Source organism: Lepidochelys kempii, chromosome 6 (genome assembly GCF_965140285.1).
Source record: "Lepidochelys kempii isolate rLepKem1 chromosome 6, rLepKem1.hap1, whole genome shotgun sequence".
NCBI classification, from domain to species: Eukaryota; Metazoa; Chordata; order Testudines; family Cheloniidae; genus Lepidochelys; species Lepidochelys kempii.
Window position 1 is genome coordinate 116,639,792 of NC_136385.1, and position 12,435 is coordinate 116,652,226.

The following is a 12,435-nucleotide window of genomic DNA, read 5'->3' on the forward strand; positions in this document are numbered from 1 at the left end:
ATTGTAATCAAATCACCCATTCAGCTTCTCTTTGTTATGTTAAATAGCTTGAGCACTTTGAGTCTCACTCACTATAAGGCATGTTTTCTAATCCTTTAATCATTCTCCTGGCTCTTTTGTGAATCTTTATCAATTTATCTTCAATTGTGGGCACCAGATCTGAACACAGTATTCCAGCAGCAGTCACACTGGTGCCAAACATAGAGGTAAAATAACCTCTCTACTCCTACTTTAGCTTCTCCTGTTTATGCATCCCAAGCTCACATTAGCTGTTTAGCTTCAGTGTCACACTGGGAGCTCATGTTCAGCTGATTATCCACCATGATCCTCAAATCTTTTTTGCAGTCACTGCTTCCCAGGACAGAGTGCTCTATTGTGTAAGTATGGACTTCATTCTTAATTCCTAGATTTAGGCATATTAAAATACATATTGTTTGCTTACACCCACATTAATGGTCCAGCAAGCTTCTCAGGCAGTTCTTTTAAAACTCTTGGATGCAAGTTATCTGGACCTGCTGATTTAAAAATGTCTAACTCTTGTAGGTGCTTTTTAACATCTTCCCGAGTTACAGTTGGAATGGAAGGTATTTCATCATCATCATCATCCTGTGGGATGACTATATCATCTCTTTTACCCCCAAATATAGAACAGAAATATGTATTGATTACTTCTGCCTTTTCTGCATTATTATTGATAATTCTACCATTTCCATCTAGTACTGGAGCAGTACCATTGTCAGGATATTTTTTGTTCCCAATATACTTTTAAAACTCTTTCCTATTGTCCTTAATTCTGCCAGCCATAGATTTTTGCTTGTGGCCCTTTGCTTTCCTTAACAATTTTCTGCAACTGTGATTTCAAAATTGCCAGTGATGGAACAGTGGTGATGATCTACAATGGATGTGTCATGGGTTCTTTCCTGCTGGAAGCCAGAAGGGACACAAGTAGTGATGGCTGTGCTGGAGGAAAAGAGTCTTGGATGGGTGGGGCATGTAGAGATGCTTCTGAGGAGTTCAAAGACAGCAAGGTTCAGGAAACGTCAGTTCCCCAGCTTCAGGAAAGAAAGGAGCTGGCTATGAAGGAGTCAGAGAGACAGGAAATCAAAGAGAGGAGGCCTGGCAGTTCATAACCACTGGTAGCAATCGATCACATTGGCATTCCTCACAGCTGGAGACAGATGAGGATAGGCAGGCTGTGACCGACCACCAGATAGATAGAAGTTTTCAGTCTATACCAGATAGGCACCTAGAGGCATTTGAAAATCCCACTAGGTGCCTATTTGCATCTTTGAGCACCTAAATACCTTTAAAAATCTGGCCCTACATTTTTAGAGCTGGCTTCAGTCCAGCTACTCCATGCACCTCAGTAGCTAGGACAGCTTGGAGGGGTCTGTACTTTTCAGGGCACCCTTCATACCATTAGGAGGGCAGCTCAGGCCAGGAGTTGATGCAGGTATGGCACAGCTGCCCCACTTCCAGCTCTGAACCCAGCTATGGGATGTGGGGAAGCTTATCCCTTTAAGAAGATCCCCTCTACTACATTGTCCGGCAGCAGAAACCTAAACAGCAAATATTTGTTGTGCTGGTCCTGATTAAAGTAAGACCACATTTACAATGAAACATTGACAGCTACATTTGTTTACTAATGTGTGTTGTGTTAAAGAGCCATCTTTTGCCTTGAATTAGTGTTGGGAACTGATACATCGTATGAGTGATAAGGACTCAGAGAAGCAGATTCAGATCTTAGTAAAACTAGTGAAAAAATTAGTAACTCAGCTGAAATCTGGAGCTACTCCTGTTTTGTCTGAGTGTAAGTGAGCTCTGGATCTGGCCCAAAGAATCATAGAATCATAGAAGATTAGGGTTGGAAGAGACCTCAGGAGGTCATCTAGTCCAATCCCCTGCTCAAAGCAGGACCAATACCAACTAAATCATCCCAGCCAAGGCTTTGTCAAGCTTTGTAAAAACCTCTAAGGATGTCCACCACCTCCCTAGGTAACTCATTCCAGTGCTTCACCACCCTCCTGGTGAAATAGTGTTTCCTAATATCCAACCTAGACCTCTCCCACTGCAACTTGAGACCATTACTCCTTGTTCTGTCATCTACCACCACTGAGAACAGCTGAGCTCCATCCTCTTTGGAACCTCCCTTCAGGTAGCTGAAGGCAGCTATCAAATCCCCCCTCACTCTTCTCTTCTGCAGACTAAATAAGCCCAGTTCCCTCAGCCTCTCCTTGTAAATCATGTGCCCCAGCCCCCTAATCATTTTTGTTGCCCTCCGCTAGACTCTCTCCAAAGAACCTATTTCAGGGCCTAATCCTGCAGGGTTCTGGGTACTCTCAGTTCCCACTGATGTCAAGAGGTGGGAATCAACAGGGATTGTGGGTGCCCTGCACCTTCTAATCTGAAGCCTTGAAAAGGAATATCAATTCACCGTTTGTTTGAATCACAACTGTTCACACATACAACACAATCAAGGAGCACATCAGTAACTTTCTGACAAGCAAAATATTTCCAGTTATGGGGTGTAAAGTCTCAAGACTGCCATTAGACAGTTGTATAAAAATCAGCTGCCCGGTGGTTCCTTTGATAGAAAAGAGTGTTAAACCTGGGGAGGATGCTTTTGTTTGTTTAGAGTCTGGTCGTTTGAAAACTTAATCATTAGCTGGAATTTAATAACTGGATTATTAATAATTTGGTTGGCAGATTCTCACTCAGCCATGCAGTAGCGTGGCCAAGTGTCGCCCTAACATGTGCTTGCCTGCATCCAAGCTACCATCTGCCAGACGAATTGTAGGGCGGCAACTGCACTTGCTCCCTCAGGACACTGAGGGGTGCAGTGATGCCCGGCTCACGGAAGCTAGGCCAGAGGCCAGCCAGTGGAGGGGTTGGTGGATGGGAGGTGAGGGGAGAAGTGGGGGGGCTGGAGGGGACAGGGCAGAGGAGGACACAAGGGGGCAGGTGCTAGGGTGGAGCACAGTAGGGGTAGAGCTGGGGAGGTTAATGAGGTGTGAGGCAGAGTGAGGAAGCCTGCCCCAAATCACTCCCCAGGCTCCTGGCTCCTACTGCCCCACAACAGCCCCCTCCCCAGGCTGTATTCCCCCTCTGCCCACCAAGCCCTCTCCACACCACCAGTCCCTCCACCAGGCTCCTTCCCACACCAGCCACCACTGCTGTCGGCCCCTGACTCCCTCCACTGCCCAGCTCTCTCATGGCTTCCGATTCCCCTGAGTTCCCCAGCACCCCTTGTGCTCCAGGCTCCTCCAAGCCCTCCTTGCATCTGGGGCATTCAGGGACAGTAGATACTGGGTTAACAATGGTGCCAGTGGTGCCATGGGGCCAGGCCCATACTCAAAAGGGGGCCCGGCCCGGCCCACTCCACTTGCGCTGTGCCCCGAGCCTCTGGCTCCTCTCCGCTTCCTGGCCCCTCTCCCACCCACTGCTCGCTCCTCTCGACTGGTGGCCTGGCCAGATGGGGGCGGAGAAGAGCCCTCAGCCGCTGCTGCTCCAAGCCAATGACCGTACACTTCAGGCACCCCGGGCGCGGGGCCCGCCTGTCCCTGCCGCTTTGCAGAAGCAGGGGGCTGGGGAAGTCGGTGCGCTGCCCCCACAGCCCTTGCAAGGAAACTGCTCCTCCGCCCTGGGCACCACCAGCACCAGGCAGGCAGAGCTGGCTGGGAGACGAGGCCACTCTCTGCTCCCAAGCTTCAGCTGTCCTGCCCCCTAGCACTGTGCTGGGTCCTTGCTCTGCACTGGCTCAGCAGGGCTGGTGAGTGCAGCGGGGTGGAGGTGGGGACAGGGCGTGGGGGAGCGGGTGTCTGGGGCTTCTGGGTGTGTGTGTGTGTGCTGGGCAGTGAGGGACGTTTTTGTGTTTTGGGGTGCTAGGCAGTGTGGGGTCTGGTGGGGAGGAGCTGGCCGATGGGGGAGGTCTGTGTGAGTTGGGGTGCTGGGCAGTGGGGGGTCTGGGTGGGGTGATGGGCACTTGTGGTGGGGCTGTGGCTCCAGGGGCACTGGGCAGGGATGGTGGTGTGCAGGGCGCTGTGCATTTGTGGTGGGGGGCTGTCACAGGAGTGCTGGGCATAGTGGGTCTGGGGTGGCACTGGTATAGGGAGTCAGGGGGTGTTGGGCATGGGGGCTGTGTGGCGCGGCATGGGCCCACCCTCAAGGGGAAGGAGCACACTGGCAACACAGGGCCGGGCAGGCCAGTGTGCGTCTGGCGACTGCCAGTTTGTAAACAGCGCCATGCCCATGAATATGTTTGGAGCTGGGCCCAGAAAAGGTTAATCCGGCCCTGTTCAGGGAATAGGACCCTGCCTTCTCACTCCGACTGACACCTTTCAGGGGACCCTGAAGGGGTCCCCAGTGGCTTTTCCCTACTGTTTGGTAATGCCACACGTGGAACAGCACAAAACGTGGCAGCTCTGTGATTGGACCATCCCACGTCACATGAATAATGGTTCCTTTAGGGCCAGACTGATGTTATCCCAGAACATCTTGTTTAAGCTTCGTTTTAAATGATGTGAATGATATGGCATAAATTCTCTGAAGTGTCTTATATATAGGTAAGGTAGGTGATTTCAGAGACAAGGGACAAGAGACAAGGGAATTAACTCCAGCTGAGGTTCTATTTTTGCAGTGGAATCTATGGGCTGAGTTCTACCCTTCATTACCTATCATGGGCATTGCACAGGTGAAAGCAACTGCAGAATTTTGCCCTGTATGGCTGGTCATAGATCCCAAAGCTAATTCCGCCGCTGTACTAAAGGATTATGTTGTAGCTCCAACGTACCACAAGGTGACAGTGTTTGAGAATAATAATTCTGCCCTCAGAAGGCTACATGTTTATGGTTATGCCGTCAGAGCTTTGTTCGTAAGAGATTTATGGTGAGGTTAATGGTGATACAACACAGAGAGTGAAGATGTGATGAAAGGTTAGTTGTTCAAATAAGTGTGGGTTGAATCAAGAATTTAACTTGTCTATAGCTTTTGGGATCCACCTGTCAGAAACTGAGAAGGCTCCAATTTAATTTAGCTTCCCCTCCCAACATGAAAGCTCCTTGAACTCGGCAAAATTCCAGCACTGTCTGTCGTCACACACACTATACAGCAGCTTCATATAAGCCTATAGGTAATGGTGCTGAGTCCATAAAAGTTCACTTTCCTTGCCAAACGGCAGTCAAACTTTTCATATTGTGAAATGAGGGAAACTGGTCTGCTAGATGACACTACTGTCAGTGTCACACATGAGTCCAGCTTTCAGCAGGGCTGAAAGGGCACCAGTGGAAAATGCTCAAGTCCTTTAAAACAGCATTTTAGCCCTGGTCTACACTAGGAGTTTAGGTCGAATTTAGCAGCGTTAAATCGATGTAAACCTGCACCCGTCCACACGATGAAGCCCTTTATTTCGACTTAAAGGGCTCTTAAAATCGATTTCCTTACTCCACCCCTGACAAGTGGATTAGCGCTTAAATCGGCCTTGCCGGGTCGAATTTGGGGTACTGTGGACACAATTCGATGGTATTGGCCTCCAGGAGCTATCCCAGAGTGCTCCATTGTGACCGCTCTGGACAGCACTCTCAACTCAGATGCACTAGCCAGGTAGACAGGAAAAGAACAGCGAACTTTTGAATCTCATTTCCTGTTTGGCCAGCGTGGCAAGCTGCAGGTGACCATGCAGAGCTCATCTGCAGAGGTGACCATGATGGAGTCCCAGAATCGCAAAAGAGCTCCAGCATGGACTGAACGGGAGGTACGGGATCTGATCGCTGTTTGGGGAGAGGAATCCGTGCTATCAGAACTCCGTTCCAGTTTTTGAAATGCCAAAGCCTTTGTCAAAATCTCCCAGGGCATGAAGGCCAGAGGCCATAACAGGGACCCGAAGCAGTGCCGCGTGAAATTTAACGAGCTGAGGCAAGCCTACCAGAAAACCAGAGAGGTGAACGGCCGCTCCGGGTCAGAGCCCCAAACATGCCGCTTCTATGATGAGCTGCATGCCATTTTAGGGGGTTCAGCCACCACTACCCCAGCCGTGTTATTTGACTCCTTCAATGGAGATGGAGGCAACACAGAAGCAGGTTTTGGGGACGAAGAAGATGATGATGATGATGAGGTTGTAGATAGCTCACAGCAAGCAAGCGGAGAAACCGGTTTTCCCGACAGCCAGGAACTGTTTCTCACCTTGGACCTGGAGCCAGTCCCCCTGAACCCACCCAAGGCTGCCTCCTGGACCCAGCAGGCGGAGAAGGGACCTCCAGTGAGTGTACCTTTTAAAATACTATACATGGTTTAAAAGCAAGCATGTGAAAGGATTACTTTCCCCTGGCATTCGCGGCTCTCCTGGATGTACTCCCAAAGCCTTTGCAAAAGGTTTCTGGGGAGGGCAGCCTTATTGCGTCCTTCATGGTAGGACACTTTATCACTCCAGGCCAGTAACACGTACTCGGGAATCACTGTACAACAAAGCATTGCAGTGTATGTTTGCTGGCGTTCAAACAACATCCGTTCTTTATCTCTCTGTGTTATCCTCAAGAGAGTGAGATATAATTCATGGTCACCTGGTTGAAATAGAGTGCTTTTCTTCAGGGGACACTCAGAGGAGCCCATTCCCACTGGGCTGTTTGCCTGTGGCTAAACAGAAATGTTCTCCGCTGTTAGCCACGGGGAGGGGGGAAGGTTGAGGGGGTAGCCACGCGGTGGGGGGAGGCAAAATGCGACCTTGTAACGAAAGCACATGTGCTATGTATGTAATGTTAACAGCAAGGTTTACCCTGAAAGAGTGTAGCCACTGTTTTATAAAATGTGTCTTTTTAAATATCGCTGTCCCTTTTTTTTTCTCCACCAGCTGCATGTGTTTCAAGGATCACAGGATCTTCTCCTTCCCAGAGGCTAGTGAAGATTAGAAAGAAAAAAAAACACACTCGAGATGAAATGTTCTCCGAGCTCATGCTGTCCTCCCACACTGACAGAGCACAGACGAATGCGTGGAGGCAAATAATGTCAGAGTGCAGAAAAGCACAAAATGACCGGAAGGAGAGGTGGCGGGCTGAAGAGAGTAAGTGGCGGGCTGAAGACAGGGTTGAAGCTCAAATGTTTCGGCAGCATGATGACAGGAGGCAGGATTCAATGCTGAGGCTGCTGGAGGACCAAACCAGTATGCTCCAGTGTATGGTTGAGCTGCAGCAAAGGCAGCTGGAGCACAGACTGCCACTACAGCCCCTGTGCAACCAACCACCCTCCTCCCCAAGTTCCATAGCCTCCTCACCCAGACGCCCAAGAACGCAGTGGGGGGGGGCCACCGGCCAACCAGCCACACCGCCACAGAGGATTGCCCAAAAAAAAGAAGGCTGGCATTCAATAAATTTTAAAGTTGTAAACTTTTAAAGTGCTGTGTGGCATTTTCCTTCCCTCCTCCACCACCCCTCCTGGGCTACCTTGGTAGTCATCCCCCTATTTGTGTGATGAATGAATAAAGAATGCATGAATGTGAAGCAACAATGACTTTATTGCCTCTGCAAGCGGTGATCGAAGGAAGGAGGGGCGGGTGGTTAGCTTACAGGGAAGTAGAGTGAACCAAGGGGCAGGGGGTTTCATCAAGGAGAAACAAACAGAACTTTCACACCGTAGCCTGGCCAGTCATGAAACTGGTTTTCAAAGCTTCTCTGATGCGTACCGCGCCCTCCTGTGCTCTTCTAACTGCCCTGGTGTCTGGCTGCGCGTAACCAGCAGCCAGGCGATTTGCCTCAACCTCCCACCCCGCCATAAACGTCTCCCCCTTACTCTCACAGATATTGTGGAGCACACAGCAAGCAGTAATAACAATGGGAATATTGGTTTCGCTGAGGTCTAAACAAGTCAGTAAACTGCGCCAGTGCGCCTTTAAACGTCCAAATGCACATTCTATCACCATTCTGCACTTGCTCAGCCTGTAGCTGAACAGCTCCCGACTACTGTCCAGGCTGCCTGTGTACGGCTTCATGAGCCATGGCATTAAGGGGTAGGCTGGGTCCCCAAGGATACATATAGGCAATTCAACATCCCCAACAGTTATTTTCTGGTCTGGGAATAAAGTCCCTTCCTGCAGCTTTTGAAACAGACCAGAGCTCCTGAAGATGCGAGCGTCATGTACCTTTCCCGGCATCCCACGTTGATGTTGGTGAAACGTCCCTTGTGATCCACCAGAGCTTGCAGCACTATTGAAAAGTATCCCTTGCGGTTTATGTACTCGCCGGCTTGGTGCTCCGGTGCCAAGATAGGGATATGGGTTCCGTCTATGGCCCCACCACAGTTAGGGAATCCCATTGCAGCAAAGCCATCCACTATGACCTGCACATTTCCCAGGGTCACTACCCTTGATATCAGCAGATCTTTGATTGCGTGGGCTACTTGCATCACAGCAGCCCCAACAGTAGATTTGCCCACTCCAAATTGATTCCCAACTGACCGGTAGCTGTCTGGCGTTGCAAGCTTCCACAGGGCTATCGCCACTCGCTTCTCAATTGTGAGGGCTGCTCTCATCTTGGTATTCATGCGCTTCAGGGCAGGGGAAAGCAAGTCACAAAGTTCCATGAAAGTGCCCTTACGCATGCGAAAGTTTCGCAGCCACTGGGAATCGTCCCAGACCTGCAACACTATGCGGTCCCACCAGTCTGTGCTTGTTTCCCGAGCCCAGAATCGGCATTCCACAGCATGAACCTGCCCCATTAGCACCATGATGCATGCATTGGCAGGGCCCATGCTTTCAGAGAAATCTGTGTCCATGTCCTGATCACTCACATGACCGCGCTGACGTTGCCTCCTCGCCCGGTATCGCTTTGCCAGATTCTGGTGCTGCATATACTGCTGGATAATGCGTGTGGTGTTGAATGTGTTCCTAATTGCCAAAGTGAACTGAGCGGCCTCCATGCTTGCCTTGGTATGGCGTCCACACAGAAAAAAGGCGCGGAACGATTGTCTGCCGTTGCTCTGACGGAGGGAGGGGCGACAGATGACATGGCTTACAGGGTTGGCTTCAGGGAGCTAAAATCAACAAAGGGGGTGGCTTTACATCAAGGAGTATTTCAGGCAGGACTTCACGGAGGGTTCCAATAAGAAATGGTGCACCTAAGTTATTGTTCTTATTGGAACAAGGAGGTTAGTCTGGCCTCAGATTGATAAAATGGCTAGATTTACCTTGCTGCACCTTCTCTGTGAGTGACTACAGTGTGACCTAGAGGAATGAGTCCTCTAGACAGGGGAGGGGGGGGAAGCAAATGAGTACAAAACAAATCTGGTCTATTTCTTGTTTTGATCCACTCCATCTATCTTTTACATTTTTGGCTGGCAGCAGACGGTTCAGAAGGACTGCGTGCCGTCCACATCTCATAGCTGCTCGGCAGAAGATGGTACAATACGACTGCTAGCCATCCTCATCTCTTGCCTGCCCTGCAGAAGATGGTACAGTACGACTGCTAGCAATCCGTATCACCTGCCTGCTCACCATAAGACGGTTCAATAGGACTGACTGCAGGACTAAAGAGAATGACCTGGTCAAGTCACTCCAAATTTAGTCCCTGCGCCCATGTCTGCCCAGGCGCTCCCAGCCGACGTGGCCAGGAGCACCTCGGACACGACGATGACGGCTACCAGTCGTATCGCGCACCGTCTGCTGCCAGAAGGCAATGGGTTGCTGCTACTGTGTAGCAATGCTGTACCGCGTCTGCCAGCACCCAGGAGACATACGGTGACGGTTACCTGAGCGGGCTCCATGCTTGCCGTGGTATGGCGTCTGCACAGGTAACTCAGGAAAAAGGCGCGAAACGATTGTCTGCCCTTGCTTTCACGGAGGGAGGGAGGGAAGGGGGGCCTGACGATATGTACCCAGAACCACCCGCGACAATGTTTTAGCCCCATCAGGCATTGGGATCTCAACCCAGAATTCCAATGGGCAGCAGAGACTGCGGGAACTGTGGGATAGCTACCCACAGTGCAATGCTCCGGAAGTCGACTCTAGCCTCTGTACTGTGGAAGCGCTCCGCCGAGTTAATGCACTTAATGCACTTAGAGCATTTTCTGTGGGGACACACACACTTGAATATATAAAACTGATTTCTAAAAAACCGACTTCTATAAATTCGACCTTATTCCGTAGTGTAGACATACCCTTAGTGTTTGTGCTGATTGAGAGCCCAGGAAACTGAAGTCCTCTAACCACAGACAAGGCACTGCCTGGACAGAGACAATGAGAGGCTTCCCCAAAAAGCCCTGGAGAGTTCGCAAGGTAGTTCATTTTCCATTGCTATTCAGGCCTTGGCCTCTGCTGATAATGCCAACAAAGGGACCAGTTATGATGGTGGTTTTTGTGTAAACGCTCTTCCACTTGCACAAGAATGAGACCCCTAACTCATTTCAGATAAGCTACCAAACAGCATTGCATGGTACATTTTCCAGTCACTTTCAATCAGATGCTTGAAGGTGAAGCGCTCCATAACTCATTACCCAACCCTCTGGGCCATCGAGTAACCTTGAAGGCACTCATTTTTCTATACAACTTTATTTTGAAATACAGGTTTGTGTTTAATAAATGTGAGGAAGCTTTAGTGTCATGTAAAAATTTATGTAGATTCCTTAGAAAATAAGAGACAAACAGATAAACGACTTCAACCAGGTTTCACTCCAACTTTTGCTGCTACTACTGCTGCAGTTATCTATGAGCATATTGAGAACAGTCATCTTAACAATTCTGGAGAAATCTTCACTATACTGAAAAGATGCTTTTCTTTGCCTCTTGCTGGAATGGTCACTATTGATGTGACTTATACATCACCTCTCGCTGCTGTTTCTTACTCTATTTTAAAATATTTCTAGGGCATTGTCTGCCTGTAAACCTATCTTTTGAGCTACACAATTGTACTGGAATACACCAGTTTTAACATGTGGAAGGGAAGGGATGCAGTTTCTTCTGGATTTAACAGTTTGGGGGAGTGAAGCGTGGCTGTTGAAGCTGCACCTGCTCTGGTTTTGATGTAATATATTTCATATTTGGGCTTGCGTTCCTCCATTTCCTTTTAATTTTTGCTGAACCACGCATTCTTCTTTTCTGTTTGTTCATTTTAACCCCTGAAACTGCATTTCATTTATCACTGGGTCATACGTTTCTCACAAAGCAGATACCAGACTTCATTGGCTTCCCTGAGCTCTAACTCTCAAATGCTGTCACATTGCAGATGTGTTTTGTTTTCCCTAGCCAACCACTGCATTTGACCATGGGACAGACGCAGGTCTGGCGCGCGTAGGAGCAACTATGCTGAATTCTCTATTGGCCTGGTTTTCAAAAGTGCTCAGCACCAGCTTTCTGAATGGGAGCTTCTGGGCGCTGAGGTTTTTTTTACTGAACTTCCCTTCCTCCCTTAAAAGGAGAAGAGCTCCTTTGAAGATGTGGGTCCATAGCAGGGGTGGGCAAAATACAGCCTGCAAGCTGTTTTAAGCTGGCCCACAAGCTGCACCATGTGGCTCAGCCCCGCTTTGGCGGGAGGACTGGGTCGGAGGATGCACCACATGGCTCAGCCCCGCTCCAGCTGGGGTGCTGGGTCGGAGACTGCACCAGTGGCTTGGCCCCGCTCTGGCCAGGGCGCTGGGTTGGGGGATGCACCATGCGGCTCTCAGAAGCCGCAGCATGGCACTGATCCAGCTCCTACGTGCTCCAATGGCCCCCTCCAGCGCACCAATGGGAGTGCCTGCGGATGGGGCAGCATGCAGAGACGCCTGGCCGCGCCACCGCATAGGAGCCGGAGAAGGGACGTGCCACTGCTTCCGGGAGCTGCTTGAGGTAAGCGCCACCCGAAGCCTGAAGCCCTGAGCCTCTCCACACGCCCCAACCCTCTGCCCCAGCCCTGATCCCCCTCCCATTCTACAAACCACTCGATCGCAGCCTGGAGCACCCTCCTGCACCCCAAACCTCTCATCCCCAGCCCCACCCCAGAGTCCACACCCCCAGCCAAAACCTGCACCCCTTCCCACACCCCTGCCCCAGTCCTGATCCTTCTCCCTCCCTCCCTCCCTCCGAACCCCTCGGTCCCAGCCCAGAGCACCTTCCTACACCCCAAACTCCTCATCCCCAGCCCCACCCCAGAGCCTGCACCCCCTCAAGCACCATAACCCCAACCCCAATTTTGTGAGCATTCGTAGCCTGCCATACAATTTCTTTTCCCCAATGTGGCCCTCGGGCCAAAAAGTTTGCCCACCCCTGGGCCATAGGTTTAATAGACAAGAGTATTTTATCCCCTGTATTTGCTCCACTAGGTGGCACCCAAAACTAAATTTTAATTCCTTGAAATACATTATTTTTATTGGATTAGCAGAAATAAGAACAGGAAAACTGTCTCTTTTACTTGTGAACCTGCCCCTATTGGTTATCAGTTTTATTGTGCCAGCTGAATCGAACTGTTGTAGGAAGTCACG